Source organism: Halichoerus grypus, chromosome 9, assembly GCF_964656455.1.
Source record: "Halichoerus grypus chromosome 9, mHalGry1.hap1.1, whole genome shotgun sequence".
NCBI lineage: Eukaryota > Metazoa > Chordata > Mammalia > Carnivora > Phocidae > Halichoerus > Halichoerus grypus.
Window position 1 is genome coordinate 29,855,190 of NC_135720.1, and position 18,868 is coordinate 29,874,057.

The window sequence follows — 18,868 nt, forward strand, 5'->3', positions numbered from 1 at the left end:
TTCTGAGAGCACCCACAGCTGAATGGAGTCCGGGGCCAGCTCAGAGAAGGACTCCTGAGGAGCCAGTCCCTGTGCAGACCAGCAGCTGCTTAAGGCGGCCCCGCTGACTCTGGGTCTGGTCTGCAGAGGCCACTCGTGGGGCCCATCCCACTGGAATATCTACTGAGGAAGAAGGGAAGATATTAAGATATCAAGAGATCATCATTTTGAGTCCAAATTGTACTTTTTCACTTTTCTAGGCCTTTCACACAAATTCCTGGCAAATACGGAGTCCTCAAACAGCTGATGGTTGCTTCCGTAACCTCTAAGCCCACTGCGCTGCCTTCACCCTACCTCTCCGTTTAACCAGGGATTCCCCCAGGAACGTTGTGATCTTCTTCCCCTTTATCCTGGTTCTTACATCTCACTTCACACACACACACACCCTCTCCCCCAACACACCCCCGTTCCTTCCAAGGCTTCTAAGGGCTGAACAGGTATTTGGAAATGACTTAGTTCTTCCCCCTGGTAATCCACTGAAGGAAGGGGACCAAAGTGAGTCAGTGACTTCTTGCTGAGTGTGGGCCCCCCTTTGCATTTGAGATGCTATGGGACCTGCAGATGCTAGCTAGCTACATGTTAAATCCCCTCCCAGACACACATGCCAAAGTCAACTAGAGCGACAAAGAGAATCTAAAGCCTGTATTTTCCTAATAAAGATTGATAACCAACTCTGACAGGGAGACGATTTGCATATCTTCCCCTCATTCTCATTATCAATAAGGGTTACGAATTCCTTCTTGAACAAAGAGTGCTTAAATCACATTTTTATCAGGACACAGTTCTTGCAGGTTGGGCGTCTCCAATCTAATTATAGATAAGTCAGAGGGGCTAGGCGTGGATGACAGAGCTTTTTACTTTTTTTAGGGTAGAAATTTGGTTTATTGGGTTATAGTCCATCACTGTAGAGGATCTCATTGTGTTGCTCGGGAATTGATAAGAGCAGAGGAGTCCCAGGGGTTGTCACACAAATATGGGAGGAGATTAGATCAAACACAAGTGGGTGGGAAGGGAACAAGGCAAGAACAAGGAAGTCAAGAAAGAACAAGGGATCAATTTAAAAAAAAAGCAAATATTTAGTGAGTACTGTGATGGCAAGTCATGTACATGCAGGAGTATCTTTTTTCTACGAAAGTAAAGTACATCCCTGCTAGCATTTGAAACTACATTTGAGCGTGGTGTTTGCAAAGGGGGACAGTACACTTCTCCATTGTTCTCTCCCTGTGGATCTGTTCAACAATGGGTTTGGGGGAATGTATTCAGCTATGATCCCCACAAGTTAAAATGGGACTTTGAAACCACTGCTACCATGAAGACTAAGTCAGTCACTGCACTTAGGGCATTTGCCATCTACCTGGGGAGACATGGCACCTACTCATGGTGTCGGGCAGGTGCTGAATGAGGGATAAAGAGAACTTCAGAAGTCCAGGGGCTTCTGTGGGGTCAGCTGCCCGGAGCAGGCTTCACAGAGGGCATGCCAAAGATTCTCATACCAGCTGATTCTATTTGTAGGAAGTCTAACTGGGTGCAGGCCCTGAGCATTCGAGAACACTAATACCTAACACTATTGAGCTCTTACTATATACCAGACATTATTCTAAGTACTGTCTAGTCTATTTAAATCTTCAGAACAACCCTGCAATGTCAAAAGTGAACAGACTAGCACAGGCAGGTAACTTGCTGATTAGTGAGTGGTGAAGTAAGAAGGCAAATCATGATGGCCTGTCCCCAAAGCCTGTGCTTGTAACCATTACGATATTCTGCCTAACAGGTGACAAAAGGTATAAGAGCAAAAAAAAAAAAAAAAAAGGTATAGGAGCAAACAATTGTAGCCATTCACTTATTATTTCATCTGACTTCTACTAAGATACCTTGTAGGTGTCATGCTATGCAGAGAGGGAAAAAGGGGGGTGGGATTTGCAATCATAATGTAGACACTATCGGTTGTTGAGGAAGATGAAACACAGCTGGGAATACACCAGACCTTGCCATGGGAGCATAAATTAGCACAACCACTTTGGGAAAACTGGCCCTATTTCCTAAAGATGATCATACATATAACTTATCACCTAGTAGTTTCACTCCATGATTTATACCCCAAAGAATGTACATCTATTCAATAAAAATTTTGCAGTAATGTTCATAGTAATACTATTCATATTAGCCCCAAATGGGAATGATTCAAAATATCTACCAATAGTAAAATAAATTAGTGCATGGAATGGAATATATATTGGAATACATATAATGGAATACTGTATACTACAATGAAAATGAATGAATAATTGCTACATACAACAACAGGGACGAAATCTCACAAACATAGAAGCCAGACTTCATGATTTAATTTATATAAAATTTGAAAGCAGACATACAAAATGAATCTTTATAGAAGTCAGGATATAACCACCTTTGGGGAGGAGAGGCAAGTGGGGATAATGATCAAGAGGGTCCAGGAAAGGGGTGGTCTTCTGTCTGCTGGTAATTTCTTGATCTGGTTGGTGGTTTCAGGGAGTGGTTTTGCTTTTTTATATTTCACCAAGTTTTATGCTTATGATATGTGCACTTTTCTCTGTGATGTATCAATAAAAATGTTCATTAAAAAATATGTAGTATAATAAAAAAGGGATGTCATGGGAATGCAGAGGAAGAGCACCTTACCTAATTTGGGGTCTAGTTGTCAGGTAGTTTAGGCCAGAGATGCTTAGGGAAATCTGGAGTGTTCAGATAGGCAGTTTTGGGAACTGAATTTTGGAAGTGAGGCAGAAAGAGGGGCATTTCGGGTGCTGGCTGGTAGAGGTCGGGGAGCAAGGGGGCAGCCTGCGTAAGTACAGTGGATGGGATATTGGGAAAAGGAAGGGTGTCAGACAGATCTAGGTCTGAATCCCACCTCTACTAATCAGCTTTCTAGCTTTGGGCACGTAGTAACTCTCTCCTAACCTACCTTTTTCACAGTTATCTGCGGGACAAGGCCAGAAGGAATTGGAATTCAAAGAATGCAAATTAATTTCTTCTTTCCCAACTCATTACATTTCTCAATTTCCCCTCCTCTTTACTGGAGTATAGGAGAAAAAGATATCAAAAAACCGTGAGGAATCATTTTGAATAGAGAGACAGACCTTGTCATTGCTGTTAAGTCTCACGGAGAAGTTTAGAATTCATAAAGTAGCAATAGGAAGCATTTGGAGGCTCTCCATGAGGAAAGTGGAGTGATTGGAAGGAGCGCTCTGGTGACCCTTGCCAAGAGCTGTGAGTGTGGGGAGGGCTTTGCAATTAAAAGAAGAAGAAAAAAGGAAGCCACCTAGGAGACTTCAGATAGTCATCCCATTGGTGGTGGTGAGGAAAGGATAAAGAGATGTTTTGAAGACCCCAAATCAATGGAGTTTAGTTGGTCGCTGAGAATGGAGGAAGAGGGGTTAATCCCAAACAAGGCACATTTAATGTAGTTTGTTCATTAATGTAATTGACTTGACTTATTGAAGTTGTTGTCATAGCTGCAATAATAGCATCTAAGACAAAGGCCACCCACCAGTTTCTTCAAGGTCCCCAAGACATAAGGAATCAGATGATCAATTATCAATTAGCATAATTAGCAAGGCAAGATGTTACACACTGCAGTCAATCTCTACCCATCCTGTTAAAAAAAATTTCTTGCCTCATCCATCAAAAAGCCTCTAAAAACCCTATTCCATATGCCTCAAGCCTTGTCTTAAGAGCATAATGATGTTAAACTTGACCTGGTGTTAATCAGAACAACACTTCTATTAAGAAAAATATACTCATCTAAATTAATTAAGCCCAATTTGAGAAATTAAATGTTTTCCTCTTTTTTTTGTTTTGTTTTGGTACTTTTATTTTTTTTATTTAAATCCAATTAATTAATATGTAATGTATTATTGGTTTCAGAAGTAGAGGTCAGTGATTCATCAGTCTTGTATAACACTCAGTGCTCATTACATCGCATGCCCTCCTTAATGCCCATCACCTAGGTACCCCATCCCCCCACCGCCTCCCCTCCAGCAACCCTCAGTTTGTTTCCTATGATTAAGAGTCTCTTATGCTTTGTCTCCCTCTCTGATTTTGTCTTTATTTTTCCCTCCCTTCCCCTATGCTCCTCTGTTTTGTCTCTTAAATTCCACATATAAGTGAGATCATTTGATAATTGTCTTTCTCTGAGTGACTTTAAATGTTTTCCTCTTACTGCCTGAAAATTGTTACCCAGTCACCAAAACCAACAATTAATGATTATTGCTTAGACTTCCCTTATGCTTAGATGTGATCTTTCCTGGTCTACTTTGGTCTTACATACCTGTTATATAAGAACATGTTTCACTGATACATGTTTTTTCTGCTTTCCACATCCTCTCTGTGAAAAACTGCGGCAGCAAGACTTGGGGTAATCCTTGATGTTTGTTTAGTGTTTACCTATAACATTATGTTCAGACAGATAAGTTTGTGTATTTGGATACCTTGGAAACCATGGACTCCAAAGGATAGAGTTCTTGGTTTCTTCTTTTCTGTGTTGTCTGTTCTGTGCTCCACCTCGCATATCACAGCGTATCATGATGACGATACTGTAACAACAATATCCAAGGTACAGACTGTTTCCAAGAGAATATACACACAGACAGTCACTACTTGTGAACAGTAGGTCAAGGGTCATAAGCATAAAAACATAGTGTCACTTTACATACACATACATAAAACAGATGAGCCTCAGCCAGTTTGTTCATGATATCTAGATAATCCTAACACACTTCTGCTCAGTATTATTTTACTGCCACTTTGGATAGTCATATCCACTCTTAATGTGGCATTCCAGAGGCCAAAGTCATTGCCCTCCCCAACCAGACCTGAACTGCTTGATTCTAAATGTGTTGCTGTGTTGCTGGCAAAGTGCAGTACGGATCTATTTGTTTGGGCAATAATTAATTAAATTAAAGTTTATTTAACTAAATTAATTAAAGGCTGGAAATGATTTGGAGTCCAAATTAAAAACAGTGGTTATATTTTCCTCTGAAAGATCATGAGAAAGAAACATACGGTGATGATCTGATCTTCGAATTAAGTTACATGATACCTAAAATGATGGACACTATGGGATAAACTTAGAGAAAATATAATTTTTCAAATCAAACATATGTGTGACAGCTCTTTTAAAAACAGAACAAAATAAAGATGAAATAATCAGGGAGGAGGAAAGAATGTGAATTAAATGATGCTTTCCTTTATTTATAAATGGATAACACGCTCATGGTAAAATAAAGAAATAAAAACATGATGGGTTAAAATGACTAATAATTTCACAGTTGCCTCTCCCAGCCATTCCCACCCCAATTTCCCCTTGGTGGGAATAACCAATAGTAAGCTTTTGGTGTATCTTTTCAGAACTGTGGTATGCATGTACAAGCATAAAGGCTTCCTTCCAATAACACAGAATTAGAATTTTAAAGGAGGGAGCAGAGGAGGTGTCTTGACTGCTGGTTGATTTCTTTTTTTAAGTTATTTTAATTGTTCGTATTTTTTTAAGAAGCTCAAAATCTCACTTGTGGAATTCTAGTGTCTAAAAAAACGTTGGTGCAACAGAATCTTAACACTGCATGTGGACTTTTTCATTTGGCGGTGAATGAAACACAGCAATCTGGTTTCGTGTTGCAGGAAAAACAAAGTGGTAGACTCACTGAGACACAAGACTTGGCTTTCAAGGTTGCCCTTTGCAACTATGTACCATCTTTGCCTTGCCCACAGTCTTTGGAACCTAACAGCTCAGCAACTTGCTCTAGCTATACTCTTTCTAAAACAGCTGGAAACCATCTTGATTTTCCAGTCACTAAAGAGCTGTCTCATGTCTAAGGCATACCTGAATGTTTTCACAAAAGTTACCTGGTTAGGGGATAATACTTGCCCTTCCAACTATTCCCACATTTCTTTAAGTCATTCTCCCTCTCAACTATCCTGTCCTTTCCAATTCCACAGAATCATAAAAATGTCAGGGAGAGAAAGATTACTAGGTCCAGGGGTCATAAACTCAGTGCCTTTAAGAACCAGACTTGTAAATCATATTAGAATAAGACAAAGGGAGTCACGGACAATTAAAATAATAATGAAGATCAAAAATAAAAATTGTGTTGGCCAAGTAAAACGAGTCTAATGGGCAGAAACATCTGCAAATTTTCTAGTCTAATCTCATATGCAATTATGTAAAATTCCTCCCTCTCTTTTGCATTCTTGTCATTCCTTAACTATGAGCAACACAACAAAAAACAAAACCCCAAACACGGGATTGAAAGCTCTGCTTCTCTCAACTTCACAAGAGTGAGGAAGAAATGGGCTTACAAGGACAGGAGTCTGGCATTAGATGACACAGAGTCCATCCCTCAGACTGTCCCTAGCTCCCAATCATATTCACACATCAGGGGTTCCCAACTTCCATCAGAATACTATAACCGGTTTTGGAAAGGAAGCTGGCAGGCTTTTTAGTGTATGATCTAGGAGCTTTCAAGAGGCCCCCTTTTTAGCAGACCACTCGCTCACAAGGGAAAATGGATCACATATAGTTTTATAATAATCTAAAGAATGTTCTGTCTCCCATAAAAGGATAAGGAACCAGGTTGGCCAAGTTATCCTGAGTTCCAATGAACAGGATGCCAAAAAAAGATATGTTGAGGGAGACAGCATAGTGAATTCGGAAAAAATCTCTGATTTTTAAAACCCATCTCCACTTCTTAGTCTCCCTGAGCCTTCCTTCCTTCTTTCCCAAATTGGAACTAAAAGCATTTCTTTTGTACTATAGAGGATCTGAGGTAATATGTGTCAGGATACAGAAAAATGTAATTCAACAAGTAAGTAAATAACAGTGCTCTTGGCACTTGACTGGGGGAGCTGAGGGGCTGGGACCACTCAGATCTTCTGCATGCTTCATAATTTAAAGTATTGCTTCCAGTCAACTGCTCCAACTGTGCATCTTTAAAAGAACAGAGAATGACCACGTGCCCTGAGATCCTTAGGCATATTCACCTTCCAGCTGCAATAGGCAGATCGCGAAGTGTTACAATGCAATATGTAAGTAAATAATCCCATGTCCCAGTTATATGGAGTTCAAGGTATTCCTAATAGTCCCAAAGGATTATTAAACTTTTCAAATTAAATTCCTTTTATGTTTCTCAAGCATACACCATAAAATAAGCATGAATTGTGCCACATTACTCACCAAAAAAAAAACAGAGTGGCGCAGTGCTCTATAGGCTGACGCTATACCCTGTCAACCTTGTCTTTAAAGACAGATGAGTTGAGTCACACACTCATAAAAGCTCTGTTCTTACTGTTTCATTATTGCTAACATCAGTGCAGTCAAATCTGTGGAAGAAACCCAGGGTTGTTGGGGGCATGTCTGGATATAAGCCAGAAGATTTGGGCTCAGGTTCTGCCTTTGTCATCTTGGTAAACCTCCTTTTCCATACAATGGGGATACTGGTAACTAACCGTTGTGTTTTCCTTACAGGACAGTGCAAAGATCCAACAAGACAGATGCTGTATGAGAATGGGCTTCACCGACCAGGAAGTGATCAGTTAGCTTCAGATGCTTCTCACGAGACAGCGTGCCTTGAACTGTACCAATTTACATGACTTTTTATTTTAATACTTGAGACCTCTAGGAGTCTGTTCAGACTTTCCTAATAGATTGTCCTACTCAGAGTTCCTTACTTAGTAGAAATTGGTTTTTAAACACATCTAATGCATATGTTTATTTGAATTGCCTTTGAAAAATTTTCCCCTTTAAAAACAGGAAGTTTTTTCAAGGAATTAAATCCCCAGATTCGGAGATGAAGAATTTTTCTTCGTTTTGCTAACCCTTAACATGATGAAATCTTATATGCAAGCAAGCAATTTAAAATATAAGGTATAGAGGCAACTGGATGGCTCAGTCTGTTAAGCTTCCGACTCTTGATTTTGGCTCTGGTCATGATCTCAGGATCATGAGATGAAGCCCCCAGTTGGGTTCCCAGCTGGGCATAGTGGAGCCTGCTTAAAATTCTCTCTCCCTCTGCCCCTCTTCTCTCTCTCTTTCTCTCTCTCCCCCTCCCTAAAAAATAAATAAATAAGTTATAAAAGATATTACTAAATAATGAATATCCACATCATTATTTCACCTTTCTTTAAGCTTTATTTAAATGAGAATCACACATTGGAGAGAGAGAAAAAGATCCTGATAGTATGAATCCTTGTTGCTATTCAATATATCTAACATAGTTTTAGAGGATCCAGTAACATAAAAAGACCAGAAAAAGAAATAAGAGGTATAAGTATCAGGAAAGAAAAGGCAAAATTGTCAATGATGCATATGATGTGATTCCACAGAAACACAAAAAAGTCAACAAACTACGGACCTACTTGGGGAGTTCAGCAAGATTGCCTCATATAGTATCTACCTACCCAATTCAATAATGTTCCTCTACTCAGTAGTAACATAACAGAAAAAAATATTTTCTTTATATCTATAGCAAAAATTATAAAGTATCTAGGAATTAAGTAACCTAACAGAATGTGCAACAATTTTATAGAGGAAAAAATTATCTCTATTAAAGGGACTGACTACATGACAAGAAATACCATGTTCATGGATGAGGATGTCATAATTTTGCAAAGGTATTGATTTTCCCCAAATCTTTCTATTGGTCTCAGTAGATTTCTGATGAAAATTCCAAAAGGATTGTTTTGGGGGGAATTGAACAATCAATTATGAAATGTATATGAAAGATTACATCTTACCATCCACTAGTATTTCATATAAAACGTACATGAAAGAGTTGATCCACTATAACAGAAAATGGAGGGTAAAGAAGGGGAAGGGGATCTACTAGATCTTAAAACATATTACAGAGATATTAAAAACAGTGTTAAAGCAGCATGCAGTTGGAGTATGGACAGACAAATGGGCCAAAATAGATGGCATATAAAAATATGAGATTAGTACCACCACAAATCAACAGAGAAACTGTGGATTATTCAGCAAATAATGTTAGGAAATTTAGCTCATTGTATGAAGAAAAAAAGTTGGATCTCTACTTCACATGACATTTAAAAATAAACACCAAATGGATTGAAAACCTAAATAAGAAAGATAAAACTATAAATCTAATAGAAAAAAAAGACTATCAAGTCATTGATTAGCTACTTGGTGAGCAGGTACATCAAGTTGAGAGAAACCTCTTGGTTTGCAAAGCTGAGAGTCTTCTGTATGAGGTTTGGGGATCACCGTGTAAGCGGGATTAGGGAAACAGGAAGGATTTTAATGAACGTGGAATAAGCTTCCAGGGGAAGTGGGAGCAACCCACATCCACAGAGCACTTTACACTGTCACAGGCTGACTCGTTTTGTCTTATCAGACGGGAGAGGCAAACAAGGTAATTCTCTTTTTATATATGCTAAAGTTGAAGCTTTGAAAAGTTCACCTGACTAGACACCCGTGGAGTCGATGGAAGAGTCACACCCGAAGCCACTGCTTTTGACACCTGAGACTTTTCTTTTCAAAGCCTCTTCTGAGCCTGCTGGCATATTTACCAGCAGTGAGCCAGGGAGTGGAAGAGCCACCGCCCGCAGTGGACAGCCAGCTATTTTAGTCTCCCTTCCACAGAGACTGATGGTTTTTGAGACAGACACTTGAAACTGGAGAAAGGAACCTAAGGTCACCAGTAAATAACTTTGGAATATGCGGTTCAAGTTCAAATGAGCCATTTAAAGTGAATAGCTCCATTAAAATTTGTTACAAATCTCCTGAGAGGCAGTTTCTTCTGCTTAATGGTGTCTAAGGTCTGTGTTAAAGAGACAGTAATACATACTCTACATTCCTCCTAGAACTGCTGTAAGAATCAAATGAGAGGAGTTCTTACATATAAGGAATTACCATCCTTTTTAAATTTTCTGATTCCCTTTAACATGTGAAATAACCTCAACATCAGTCTGCAGCGTCACCTAGTGGATAAAATGATGCTTGCTATTTTTACCTGTTCTCAGGTGGTAAACTACCTACCTGTAGCAGACCTTTTGCGAACACTCAGTATATTTCTTTCATATCTTTGATTTATAAAAATTGTTTATGGGAGGTTTTGCCACTGTATTTTATTTTCATAAGTCATGACAAAAAAAGCCAAAGGTCAAAGCAAAACCTATATTTTACTTTCAGTGCTTCACCCTCTGTGGCTGTTCTTGTCAGAATTGCAACGCAACTGTTTGTCTAATAGATGAACTATTATTTAACACAGGAGGAAAACCCGGGGATGTTGTTGGAGAGGTCTGTTTCCTTCTTGATGTAAGTTGTACTTAAAAATTGCTGAGTCCATACTTGAAATTTTTCTTGTTATAGTTCACTCATTTGTACACATATCCGTGCCTTAATAAAAATCCATTGCATATTTTTAATGTTAAGCATCATGCCCAGTGCTAGGGATACAATGATGAGCAAAAAGGAATGTGGTCCCTGCCTTCATGGAGTTTGCAAATCTAGTGAGAGAAATACACAATAATTCAGTAACCATACAAATGTTGTTGCCTCACTGAGTTCAGAAAATGAGAATATTTGTTTCCTTTTATTTTTTTTCCAAAGCAGCAAGAGTCTAATTTGTCCTCACGTATATCTGGGTGTTTGGGGTGCAGTGGGCTCACAATGGAAGAGCTTAAAGCTCTTTTGTTTAAACCTGACAATCATAGGAAGAAGAAAGGAGTTTTCTCCATGGTATAGGATAACCGTGTAAAGGAGTGGAATTTGGAGTCAGAAACACCAGGGTTTAAGTCCTGTGATCTCTTACTATTCTTAGACATTCAACAAATGATTTTATCTCCCTGACACTCACTTTCTATTTTCTGTGAAATTGAAATAATAATAATAATACCTCCCCTGAAGAGGGAAAGCCGAGACTGTTACGGCACATGGTATATAATAGGTGATTGATAAATACTTTGCTTATAGCATCACGTGATCAAAGGTCACATGATGTTTAATGCATCAACTCCTATTCACTGACCCCTAAAATGGTACATGAAGTTTAAAGCAAAGAGAAAAATATTTTAAAGTAAAATTTAAAAATAAGAGAAAATTAGTAGTTTTGAGACATTAGTGTATAGCATTGTGATGTGGGAATGCAAACACGTGCTATTTATTTTTCAGAGACATTCAGTGATGATATCTAAATTCTCATTTACTAGCCCCAAGAGTTGGGGTAAGGCAGATGTTATAAATCCAACTGGTAAGATGAAGGAGGGAGCAAAGGCTCAATTAGCTAGCTTGGGTCTCACGACTAGTTAAAAGGTGAAATGGAACTAAAATCTATGACAAACTCTCTGGGTTGTATCTCTTTATTTTTTTTTTTTTAAGATTTTATTTATTTATTTGACAGAGAGAGACACAGCGAGAGAGGGAACACAAGCAGGGGGAGTCGGAGAGGGAGAAGCAGGCTTCCCGCGGAGCAGGGAGCCCGATGCGGGGCTCTATCCCAGGACCCTGGGACCATGACCTGAGCCGAAGGCAGACCCTTAATGACTGAGCCAAGCAGGTGCCCCTGGGTTGTATCTCTTTAAATACCATTGAAAAGACCGGATACTTCTGAATAGCTGAATAATATTGACAGAAAAGACTTCTCAATATTGTTAGAAGTCTTGCCATGCAGACAGTCTTTCAGATAATTCCCTTTTCTTACATATGAGCAAAGGAAAACATCAAATGTTGTTCCAGTTACCAGAATACGTGACACCTTCCTACACACAACTCAGAACATCTCAGAAAGGAGGAAAGTTTAAGGGGCTAACATTTGTTGAAACCTACATGTATGTGAGGCACTGTGGATGCATTATCTTATTTATCAGGTATGTTGTCCCTGAGTTATAGAAGAGATACTGAAAATAGCAAGGATAAATAATTTTTCCATGGAGCTGGTGAATGGTAAAGACAGAACTCAAGTCAGGTCTTGCTGACCCCAGAAGCCCTCATATTTTGATGGCTTCCCACCCAGGAGAGTGACCAATGGAAACACGCTCTTCTCTGACCTGAATATCTTTCACTGTGTATGATATCCAGTCAACTGGCAGTCAGATTATGTGACATCAGGAAATTGAAGACTGTTAATGTCAACCTCTTCATTTTTAAAGAGAAAGTTGGGGAGCATCAGATCCTTCCCTGGACATTACTAGAATCAAAACAGGTGTGTTACAATAAATGCATATTACTTTATATTGTCTGCTTTGGGGAAGTACATGTTTACCAAGCTTTTATTACTATTTCTCTATTCTTGAGCTCTGACACATTTTTATAATTTTTCTCACTGCATCACGGACTTCTGAGAAGGGCCCACTGGGTGGTTCCTCCTTGGCTCATGTGCTTATTATTTAATATGATATGGTAAGAAGAAGGAAAATTGGAAGTCAAAGCTAATCTGGAAAAGAGACTGGTGTCACTAGACCTTGATAGTAATTTTCCAGATGACTTTGCAGCTGAGTTGGCATGAAGATTGAAAGTAGGTAATGAGGTTAATGGAAGGCCTATGCCTGCAGCCACATGGCATGTGCCACAAAGTAGGAACAGCCCACAAGTATTTGCACGCATCACATACACGTACTGAGTTCTAAAAGCAACAGGGACTTTTCAAAAAGGACTACTTCACATTGTTTCTGTGGCAGCTCAGGCTGGAACTCCTGTTCCACGGGTTCTTTCAGATGAAAATCCCCCATGAAATGGGCATAAGAGAGTAATCCAGCATTTGCCAGGTGAGGGCTGGTGAGGGCCGGTGAGGGTGAGGGCCGGGCTAAGCAGCCAGCCTTCTGCACTGGGCTGTGCTCTGGGCGAAGGCATCTCGCTGTGCTCTGGTATGTGAAACCATAAGCAAACCCAGCAAGTCCTGTCCTGGGGGCCAAGGTGATAGTTGGAACCCGATAGACAGGAACCAAACTAGATCAGGCATCTCGGGACCCAGGCATAGTGCTCGGGCTCTTACCTGTCTCAGGGTTTTCCGTTTGCTCTTCCTTCTTTCTGAAAGGCTGCTTCACCTGTTCTTCATTTGATGAAAATGTGCTCCCTCCACCCTATCTAAAGCATCTCCTCTATATTCTGTCTCCCTAGCATTTTTTTTAGCACACCACACTCTGCGATTATTCATTTGTGTTTCTTCTTAGAATATAAGTTCCCAGAGGACAGAGACTTTACCTATCTGATCTCTATTAAAATCCTAGCACCCATACACCTAGCATATAGTAAGTGCTCACTCAACACATGTTTGTTGGATGATCAAGGGAGTAATTCACTTGTATAATATTTTAGAGCATTTAAAAAAAATCTCTGCTAGAAAAGCGGAGGTGATATTACTTGGATCGATGTCAACTGGTCAACTAGTCAGAACAAACAAACAAAAGAACAAGTCAGTAGCTTGACATTAAAACTTGAGACTAAAAAAAAAGGAGCTATAACATGATATATGACAGAATCAGAATTCAAGAAGATAATTGAGAGACAAAATGGAAATTGGTAAAAAAGTATATGAAGTTTCAGATAAGAGTCCAAAGAGTCAATTTTATAACTATAAAAGTGACAAAGTTGGATTTAATAGTACATATGAAAATTAGACAATTTAATTGATTGCAAACTCAGGATGAGTCAAGGGCAAATGAAGTCTCCTCAAACCAAGTGCACTCTTAGGCTGATTACCAGAAATACTGTATTCAAAAGAAAAACAGTTCTATTTATTTTTACCAATGAGGTGATAACAGGAGAAGAAAATTGTGTTTCTGGCAGGGTATTTCAAGAAAACCACCCCAATTAATTGAGCAGGGTGGGAAAGGTACTGAAACCAGTTTACATACGCAAAAACCAATGTCTCGCTAGGAAAGGAGGTGTTGTACGTGGCAGTTAGCCTGAAGGGGGCGTGCAGATAGGGAGCTTCATAGCTGTGCACAAATATTTCGTGTGGAGGAGGAGTTAGCCTTCTCTTGCTGTCCTGTGTGGCAGGACAGGCGGAAATCACATGAGGGCAGGCTTCGAAGCAATCCGAGGAGGTAGTGAGATCTTGGAGTTAACATGGACCGTCTTGTGACTTTGTGTGTTAGTCAGAGTTCTCCAGAGAAACGGAACCAATAGGTATAGATATGCATAAAAGGAGATTTATTGCAAGAATTTGCTCATGTGACTAGAGACGCTGCGAAGTCCCACAACCTGCCATCTGCAGGCTGGAGACCCAGGAAAACCAGCTAAGTAAGTCAGTCTGAGTCTGAAGGTCCAAGAACCAGGAGCACCAATGTCAGAGGGCCAGAGAAGATGCATGTCCCAGTTTAAGCAAAGAGCAAATTCACCCTCCCTCTGTCTTCGTGTTCTATTCGGATCCTCAACAGATTGGATGATGTTCACCTGCATTGGTAGGGACCATCTTTTTTACTCAGTCTACCAATTCAAATGCTAATCTCTCCCAAAAGCAACCTCACAAACATACCCAGAAAATAATGTTTTGCCAGCTATCTGGGCATCACTTTGCTTAGTCAAGATGACATATAAAATGACCCATTACACTCTGTAACTGCTTTGGGGGCAGGTTGTACTGGATCAGGGAGGGACCTGAGCAGGTAACCCCCACATTTTCCTCCAGCTCTAAATATTTTACACTTCTGATGGTTTCTCCAGGATGTTGAGAATAAAACAAAACCATTTAAAAGTGTATACAAGCGCTCTACCAGCATAGCGTATTATTTCTATCTACCATTAAAATTTTCTGCCTATACATTATTACTTAAACACAAGTTTATTGGAGTTCTTTGAAATAACTAAGAAAGAGTTCTAGAATCAGATTATAACAAGAAAATGGGAAAGTTATTCAATTGTCTATCCTTCAGTAATTGTGATATAGAAGTGCCATGTTTGCAGTTCACCAGCTTGGAAAGGCTACTTCCAGGGGAAACAAGGAGACCAAACTCCATTCTCTTAGAGGCCTGATAAGAGCTCTGTTGATGTCAGTCACCGATGTTTCACAGGAGAATCCTCAGGGAAATTGGGATTAAGGAATTCTCTGGGAAAAGCCCCAGAACATTTATTTTAAACCACTATTACAACAGCTGTCAGATCAGCCTGGGGCACATTCTGGAAATAGACATTCCCTTGGCCTTTCTCACCCTATCTCCCCCAACCCCACTCCAATTCATATGTGAGAGGGCATGAGTCTCTTTACACAGAAGGATTTTCTAACAGTGTGGGTTGCGGGTTAGTAAACTCTGGAATGCATTCTGGGGGATGGCTAAACATAAAATCCTTCCTTAGAAGTGATAGTTAAATAGGATAGATTCTCGTTTGTCAGGGGCAATTTAAAGTAGTCATCAGGGTAGGATAACTGTGCCATCCCAAACCCCCAGGACACACCCATGACAAGCACCTACCCGGAGGTTGCTTAGGTGGAAGTTACCCAAACCTAGGATCACTCTGATAGGATAGGATAAGTCACTGCAGATGTAGATCTGTGTTGATGTCTATGTGGTTTAGTTACTGGGCTCAGGTGGAGAGCAGCAGGTCCTCCCCACTTGCTAGCATGTAAGGACATGGTCAGTTCATAACACTTTCTCTGGAGACAATCATGCCAGCCCTTGTGCTTGCCTAAAATTACAGACCAATTGCACTGAATTGCATCCAAATTCTAGGTAGAGGAAAATAAAATAAACTGTTAATAACCCTCAATGGATGAGAAACAACTTCCAAATCCAAACCTGGAACTAATTTTCCATGAGAAAACATCCAGGAATCTAGAATAAGTCCTAGGGTCGAGGAGGGGCAGACCTAACAGTTTCTGGACACTGTGTAGGTCCCCAGACCTGCAGAAGACACTGGCCATTGTTCCTCAAGCCCAGCTTTTCTGGGACCTCCTGTGGATGGATTATTTCTGCTTGACCAGTAAGCCTTTGGTTTCTCTGGCTTCTTCCATCCCATTTTCTCCCTGGACCGCATCAAGAAACCTGGCATCACAGTCGTCTCTAAATTTTGCCAACTCCTTAACTCCATGTCCTTTAAATCAGACTTATTTTAAGGCATTTGACCAAATGGATGTAAGTATTGTATTTTCTTTCAAGTCAATGCTTTTAATTTTACCATGGATATATGAACAATTGCTTTGTTTTGCTTTTCTCCATCTCCAAAAATAGGTAGAGGTTTGATTTGAACTTTCTATGACTTAGTCATAAAAATGTAAGCAGCATAAGAAATTGTATTATCTCCATTGCATTTGGCACAAATATTGAGATCAAATAACCAGTAAAAGTATTATTAGTTTAACTTTTTCAAAGGATGCATATTCCTGGTCCATTATCCCAATGAGTAATGCAGAGACATTTTCTAGGCTATTTTTTATCCAAGACTTATAAGTGCTGTATAAATGCAGCATCGGGTTACATTTGGTGGTGCTATTATCATCCCTATTTTACAAGTGGGAAAAGTGAGAGGTTAAATGTCCTAGAGCTAAAGCACAAGTCATCTCCCAAGCCAGGATTTGATGTCATTGCTATTGGCTTCCCATCTCCATTTTACCAACAAGGTCATTGCCCTCTCCTTGCTATAAATGTTCTCCTGCTCATGGTGCAAAACCTGCCAAAGGAGCACCCTACAAACACAACAAGGTCTGAGCTTTAATCCTGCATGAGATTATGCAATGGCTTGCTCCCCATTCTAAAATGAGTCCAAGGCTTAACCAACTGAGCCACCCAGGCACCCCTAAGAATAACTTTTGGTTTGCCTATTTTAATTTTGAGGGTTTTTTTATTTTTTGGTTGTGTGAGAAAAGTTGCATTCAAGTTATCTATAGCCGCAAACGATCTCGGACATTTTGAATTAACTTAATTATATTAATTGATTCTATCATCCTTTTTGCACTCACGGATTTTCTAAAACGGTAATAAGAGAACAATAGTCCCAGGCTGTCCAGGCAATCCAGAATTCTGTCTATTTGTATCATTGCGAGGTTTTTAGGATCTTGCTTCCTGATGTCTTTATCCTAAACATTTTAGTTTTCCCATGGAGGTAACTGCTCTGTTCCCAGAATTTCCCAGGCTACATTCCTGTCTGAGTATTTCTGAGTACCACCCCCGGCTTGTTTTCCAGAATTTTGCTTTTGTGTCCCACTGCCTATATGTTCTCACAAAGCCATGTATTTCAGAAAGTGCCGTGTCAATGGTTTATGGAGTATCTGAGAAAAGTAGGTCAGTCCATCCCAGTATTCACTGGGGGAAGTCAGTTATTCACTGTTTATAGTCAGAGAGACAGTCTATTGTATTGGTGGCCCTTGTGCTTCCCACAGAGAGGCCATTTTATTAGCTCAAACTGGTTGGTGTGTGCCCACGTTTCTTTATTTTTTTTTAAAGATTTTATTTATTTATTTTGACAGAGAGAGAGAGAGACAGCGAGAGAGGGAACACAAGCAGGGGGAGTGGGAGAGGGAGAAGCAGGCTTCCCCCGGAGCAGGGAGCCCGATGCGGGGCTCGATCCCAGGACCCTGGGATCATGACCTGAGCTGAAGGCAGACGCTCAATGACTGAGCCACCCAGGCGCCCCTGTGCCCACGTTTCGTGGCCTCTCTGGAGTGGTGTATGCATCTCAGAGGACAGTGTGGCCCAGCAGCTCCCTATTCCCAGCATAATGTCCTCATGGTCTTCCAATGGCAAAAAAAGAAATTCCAACCAAGAATATCCACCAATTTGCCTCGGTGTTGTAACTATGAAAAGTGATTAGGATGGAATTATGACCACCATTCTCCAGTAATGGAATGTTCCACTTGGAAGGATTTAGCATTATTTGGAGTTATGCTGATAGTCACTTGTGAACTCTTAGGTTAATACTCTGATGGCCAGTTTCTGCTGCAAAAATAGAATTAACATTTTTTCTTCCACAATGGAGAGACTTTTCTCTGCAGGGAACACTAAATAGGGCAGAATCACAAATATTTTGAAATAACCTTCTGTGCTTTCTTTAAATGCAACATGCTTGAAAGGAGAATAATTCAAATGAAAATAACTGGAACATACAAAAACTATGAACACATTGCATCAGAACATGAGGAAGGTATGCAGTTCTGTGACGAATTTGTTCTGGGGGGCCAATAGATAAGGCTGGGAAATGGTAACTGGGTGTGCTGGGTTGTTCGGGAGAACTAAGGAGAATCAAGAGAAGGAAGACCTTCTATAGAATCTATACTATGGAAACATTTATTGAGATCAGTCATTGCTTTTTCTATAAGGGAATGGGACCTGGTGTGTATTTCTGTATTTGGAGGAGAGGAGAGGGAAACATGGAAAGAAGAGAGACCTAATCAGGCCAGGAAAAGATAAAGGAAATGCCTCCGTGAGGTGAGAAAAGTGCCTCACCCTCAGGGGATCCTGAGGGTAATTTTGTGCCACCACAGGAGAATAGTCACAGGGTCTTGGAGCTAAAATTACTACTCTTACTTAAAATGGCCTCTTCACTTCAAGAGGAGTTCAATTAAATACAGTTCTTCCAGTGCTTCCTGAGTACTTGTTCCCCATGGGAATCCTAATGGTTCCAGGACTTTCTATAATAGGCCAGTGTGTTTTCATGATTCCTCCTCAACTTTCAGCTCCTGAGAACTTTCCTTCATTCTCTTTGTCAAGTGTTTAGTATTACTGTAGTAGCAAAGTGGGAAACAAATTTCCCATGAGATGATAAGTGTTCTAAGAGGATTTAGCTGCTTGTCTTTTGAGAAGTCCACATGATTCATGCAAATCCTCTTACATTTCCCTTTTAGGCCATGACTGCTGTGTTACAGGCTGGAAAGGATGCGGGAGAGGAGTAGCAAGAGATTGAAGC